At 34.4% G+C, this 6431-nt stretch overlaps 1 long non-coding RNA gene across 1 annotated transcript; it reads right to left on the bottom strand.

Annotated features, from left to right (window-relative positions):
• Positions 1–400: 400 nt before the first annotated feature.
• On the bottom strand, positions 401–1692 carry LOC128227916 (uncharacterized). Its single transcript, XR_008259873.1, has 3 exons — positions 1591–1692; positions 819–946; positions 401–512 (listed from the first exon to the last, which is right to left on the bottom strand). It is a non-coding gene; the product is annotated as an uncharacterized LOC128227916 (long non-coding RNA).
• Between the last annotated feature and the right edge of the window lie 4739 nt (positions 1693–6431).

Raw genomic sequence — 6431 nt, 5'->3', positions numbered from 1 at the left:
AAGGTAACAGAACTGTTCAGTTTAACACAAGAAGTTTAGTGATAATGTGTTAATAGACAGTCTAAACAACACTATATGCCAAATTGTTGGCTTCCGGGACAAATGGCGCAACAAAGGAAATGGCAAAAAACACACCAAAACTTAAAGATTCATGACAACTGCTAGTGTTTTCATGTATGAGGTGGCTACATGATGTAGAAAATGCAGAGATAGCATTATTATGCCCATTTTTAAAAAAAAATTACTTTAAGAATCTGTTTTGAAGGCTAGATTTGGCATTAAATTCAGAGTACAGCACTTCACTATTGTCTATAAGATGCTTATTTACACCTGATTTGCTATAAATCTCACTCATTGGAATCATTTACACACAAACAAGCACTACAGAGTTGACTAACATCTTCATTCTTCTGAAATATTGGATTCAGAGCTGCATCTCCTGGATTCAGATTGCAGGACTACCGCCTGGGGAAAAGGCCGCAGCTAACTGGAGCTTATTGGCACATCATGATCTGCAAGCAAGACACAAAAGCAATGTTTTACACAAATAAAACTATCTGCCACTACTGTTAAAGTTTGAAAAAGGCCTGTAAACACTCATTTGAGGCATACACAACCTTTAATATAGTCATAAATGTGATAAATATGCAGAAAAGTTCATGAATTCAAAGATTTTCAGGACAAATTTAATAGAATATATAGTCTTTTGGACATTTTGCAATCAGTTTTTAACAACTCAAAGGTAAACCTCATCTTATTGAGTACCCAGATGCATTTTGCAAGCATTCAAACCAGACATGCTTAGAATTTCTTCTTACTTGGAGATGGTATTCCTTTCTTGAAAATCCTTGCCGAGAGCCGGTATGGAAAACCACAGAGACCACAGTTTTACCAGCACTGGTTCTTGTCCTTGAAAATTCCTCTGTGGCTACAGCAACCAGGCTGGCTATTAAAATAAGCAATAAATTAGGGTTTTTAAAACATTTATACTGTATTAAGGTTGTGTTTTTTAATGCATTAAGGGAAAAGGCTCTATTCTTTATGAAAGCTGCTCACTTTTTATTTATTTTGCCTTGAGAAATGTCAAGTTTTTCAATGAATAAATTGAATAAATGAATGAATTAATGAATATATATGAATGATTGATAGAATGAATTAATGAATTAATGAAAGGTGGCATTATTTCTTTAAAATTGGGATCTCATTGTGTTGCTGTGATTGTTAAAGTATATGTTTTCTTGTCCATAAGCTGAAAATCATATGCACACTAAATAAAACATCATTCTGCATCCTATGTGCAGTAAGTTTTGTTTAATTGCTTATAGAATTTGCAATTATTGTAATGTTTGCTTAAAAGAGCAAACAAAATGTGTGAATAGATGCACAATACAGACCAAAGACTGATACAAGTCAGCAGTTTCATTAGAAAATAATATTATTATCAAAGCCACATCAGAAATGATTGACAACATAAAAGAAATTCATTTAGGAATGGAACAAACAGTCTCAATGGGCTTTTATGACCAAACTGTCTCACTTTGTACTACAGTTTGGATACCATTTTCTAATATATTATCTTGAAGTACTTACAAATTACAGCATGTTGGCAAACACCAAGTACAGCTTGGCCTCTGGTGGGCAGCTTGGTGGTGGTGGGGGGGGGGGGGTCTTCAACAGACAGTTCCTCCTGGGTCTGCTTCCTATGTTAAAAAAATCCCTCCATTTATACTTTGGAATTGAAAGTGAGGCTTTCATTCATTAGTTACCATCATTTGGAACTATTTCCAAACATTAAATTGAAAGTGAAAGTAGTTTTTTTTTAAAAATGTCAAAAATATATAAGAAAATTATATATTATTAATTTATATTATGTAATATAAGATTTTCACATTTCATACTCAAACACCAATATTCTATGGCTAAGCACTGTCAACTGGCCAAATTTCAACCAGATAGCTGTATAAATTAAGAATTTATAACAATTTAAAATAGGCCACCCCTCCAAAAGCTTCCTCTATATCAGGCGTGAGACCACAGTTATTTTTACTATATGTTTCATATAGACACTAACCTGGCTTTTGACTTTATACACACCCCAATTGAAAAACAAGGACATGGCATCTCTAGAACAATTCAAGACACAAAATATAATCACAAGAAAACACCATGTTGACCATTGACCCGACTGTCAAAATTGAGTTCAAATACATAACCCTTCCGCCAGGGAGTCAATCGGCTACAAACAACTAATTTTCAGACTTCCACAAGCTATGATTTTTCCAATATTTACATTGAAAACTATCAATTTCTGCAATAGAGTGTCAAATTCAGTCAAGTTCTCTGCAAAAAGAACATTTTTTGCTTCTTTTTCATTCAATTTTAATAAAATATTGATACTTGAACACAAGCACTCTTTGTTTCTGTATTCACATCCGGATCTTGGTCAACGGGGGGCAGATAACTGTGGTCTTGAGCCATAACATTTAGGAAGTACTTCAAGTAAGCAAGTTGCCGTGTGAAAAAAACAGGTCAAGAATGTGCTATGTACTATTGAGTAAATGCCATTTTGTTTACAGTCTGAAGTAGATCTTGATTGAAATTGTGTTTAAGCTGACTTTAACAAATGTTTACATCAGTGTTTGTGATATTTTTAATATGCTGTTGTTGCAGGTTTCTTTGTAAGATATGCTAACTTGTACATTAGTCTAAAACAATAGACGTGTTTTGCACCAGTCTATTGTAACCATGGCCCCCAAGGTCCGGGGAATAGCGGGGACTTTCTGTCCAGCCAACCCCAGGTAAAGGCCCTGTCCTGCGGGGACGAACTGATGGTAAAACCCCGGCCAAATACCCCCGCACCCCAGACACTCTATATAAGGCCCAATCTCCGCTTAATTTGGCACTAAGACAAAACCACAGCGGAAAGTAAAAACACGGCCCTTTTCCCCGGCTATCCCTGGTATATCCCCGGACCTGGGGGGGCATGTTTACAATTGACTGGTGCGTTATACGGGATTCTTCCAATCCCTAGTGTCTAAACAGGTTTGTGCAAAAACGGGTGTGTTTGAAAAATATTAAAATAAGTGAAGTATTTTATTGTTGAAATTCATCATAAAGGTTTATATTCATATTTAACCATGTAAGTGAAAAATTATTTTGCACAAAACAAGCATTTAATGCATTAAAACACATTGTTTACCTTTCCAATTAAATAAAAGTTGACTGACACAAACAACAATTATGCCAAGCGGAACAACTTGATCCAATTGTAATAACTCGGCCACCTCCGACAAGCTTCGAGACAGACCTCGTAAATACATTCGTCACAACACGGCCATGGCCAAAATGTTCCGATTGTTTTAAAATTGTGCCCTGAAGCCTTGCAGGTGCTCTTCATGTCCATATGATCATATCGTTATGTTTTGAAAAAGTGAAATGAAGAAAACACGTCAAACTCATAATTATTCGTTGGATATTTATTTTTTTTGTGTACAGAACTAATATAAAATAACGTTATTTGGTAATATTTCTTGTTTTTATTATATTTTGTGATGCAATATGCTTTAACCAGGAATCCCGATCGGAATAACTACCCACTTTTCGTACAAAACTTGTACATATACAAAAATAAAACACATCGTCTTATTTGCATAAATTTGACGTATTACATGTGGAAAACCTTGAGTAGGCTGTAGGCATGAAAATTTTGTATGAACTATGCCTTTGCCAACTTCTTTGATACACATTTTGGAGACAAGCTTGCCAGAACTTCAATAACAAATTAAGATACACAGTGGTCGAAACTAGCACTACCCTGAAAGCAAAAACCTAAAAAAAAATCTCTCGGGCTGGTGAACATCCAAATGTTATAATTACCAGACCAAAATGGGTTGTGTTCAAATAGTTTTATATCATTTTGTACCAGTGATTAGATAAAGCACTCGCCTCAACATAAATAAACGTAAAGTAAGGTTTTTAATTTAATTATTTCACTATCATTTTTAATAAACATCTTTTAAATTGCCACCTTGAAACCTTATTACTTGTTTAAGAACTGGTTGAGGCTGTAAATGCTTCTGTAGCTCAGTGTTGTTGTACTGAAAATGAACCTTAGTTCCATCATTTTTCATAAAAAAATATTGTGCTTATAAATTGTAATAAATTCCTTAATAAACCATATCATTAAAATGTAAAATACTTATTTGCAGATGCCCTCCATCAAAGAAGCCTTTGCAAAAATCAAGTGGGCCATACCTAAGTTATTTGAAAGTCAAAATATTGCGGTATACTGCAGCAGCCCAGATGGCATTTGGTGATAGCAATAATTTTATCTTGCCAAAGTTGGATGCTCTTTACCATCAAGAGACATTATTTGGAAGACTGGGGACAAGACAGTTCACATTCTCAAAACACAAAACTGGTAACAGTTGTTTGAGTGTGCTTGAAATGCAAAGGCTCATCGGGCAAGCAATTGTTCAGGGGCTGCCATTGTCTCCTCAAGGTGGCTCGCCATTCACCACAGAAAACAAGGGTGTGTGTCTCCGGCATAATCGTTGAGGTATGGAATCTTTCATACATTTTTTAAAAGGCATTTTACCTTCAATATACATGTAGCACTCTTGTCTGGATATGTGACCACCAACAAAACTCACAGGCTTCGAATCGAACCCATGTCGCCTTGTTTTGAAGCTTAAACCGTTTCAAGGAAATGTGTACCTTCATCCCTTTCAAACACCATAAAGTACATATGACCATAACTTCTTTTAGTTTTGCATATACTGCTTTCTGAACAGTAAATGTAAATTACGCAGCTTATTTTTTATTTCCTTTTATCTATGCAGGTTGAAGCTCAGCACATAATGACAAGGTATACAATGTGGATGTGACCATTATGCTCCATGCTGTAGACGGAGAAATGGGAGGGCAGGAGACGTACTGATGTCGTGCATAAATGATGTCATTGCCAACACCCACAACTCATTCACATCACCTTTTACACCAACAACAAATATACAGGTAATTTAAATTTTTAGCCAGCTCAAAATCATTGTAAACACATTTTCTGCATTGATGGAGCTACTATATTGTATCTGCTATAGCCATCAGTTCACCCCTGCCAAGTCATACCTTTTATTTCCATTCAACTAAAATAAATATATTTATTTACATGAAATATAATTAAAATGGCGCAGTACTAAATTAACAAATCAAAATACATTTCAACTAACTACTATGTACACAGAATGTTTAAGATTAAAATTTAATAATAGTATGTGTGAACATTTGCAGAAAATCTGAGCTAAAGAGACCCAAGAGAGCATCAAGGTCGTCAACCTACTGCAGACTGGAGTTACATTTGGCTTATGTCACAAGGCTGACTGTTTCCATGGAACTGATTTTGCTTCCTTCTTTTTGATCAATTGCATCTTAAATAAAACTGTTCTGACATCTGACAGCAGCTTCGTCAAAATAGAACTGAATCGCTTGGAATGAAACCAACTTTAGTCATAAACACACATTTCATGTGTGCTTGGACATTTAGTAGTGAACAGTTTAGTTCTTAATATTATCAAAATAAGCTTTTTAACATTTTGAACTTTCAATTCTCTGCCTATCCTTCATGGAAAATGTTATGCCTAAAAATATCTTTATATGAACAATCAATTTAAATAACAGCTTCTCACAACATAATATTTTGTAAAGTTTTAGAAAACATACTCACAAACACTTCAGTAATGAAATTGCTTTTGAAAAAAACATTTCATTAGTTTACAGTATGAAATAAATAAATAGGTATTTCACCAGCAAAGAGAACCTCTTAACCTGAAAATACATGAAATTTAACTTCAATAACATTATTTCTAAAAACTTGAAATATTCACTATTACTATGTGTTTTGAAATTTGTTTGTACAAATCGCTGCAAGTATATCAACTGATATTGTTCTTTCAATTGTATCATGTATATTTAATTGTTTGCACATAACTAAACCACAAATGATTAAGTTTTGATCTCATTTTATGTTTCTCTTGTCTAATACAAATGTTACTCAATAGATTTTTATGATGGGTATACTTTCTAGTTTTTCATGTAGTATGTGATAATTGTCAGCTGCATCTTTTCATTCAGGAAAATCTGTATCTAAATTTCTTTGCAAGCCACCGACCCATTCTTTGCCTCTAATGTAATGATACATGTATGTTTTATGTGGTTGCTGTCAGAACAGGTATTTATATTTATGAACCCGATAGTCAGTACACGATGTGCTCAAGGTGAGCTATTGTGATCGCCCTGTGTCTGTCATCAACAATTTGAGTGTTAACACTTTAGAGGTCACAATTTACGCACAATCTTAATAAAACTTGGTCAGAATGTTACCCTCAATAACATCTTGGACGAGTTCGATATTGGGTCATCTAGGGTTAAAAATA

The sequence above is a fragment of the Mya arenaria genome, chromosome 3, assembly GCF_026914265.1.
Source record: "Mya arenaria isolate MELC-2E11 chromosome 3, ASM2691426v1".
NCBI lineage: Eukaryota > Metazoa > Mollusca > Bivalvia > Myida > Myidae > Mya > Mya arenaria.
This window is presented reverse-complemented; position numbering and strand designations above follow the sequence as displayed.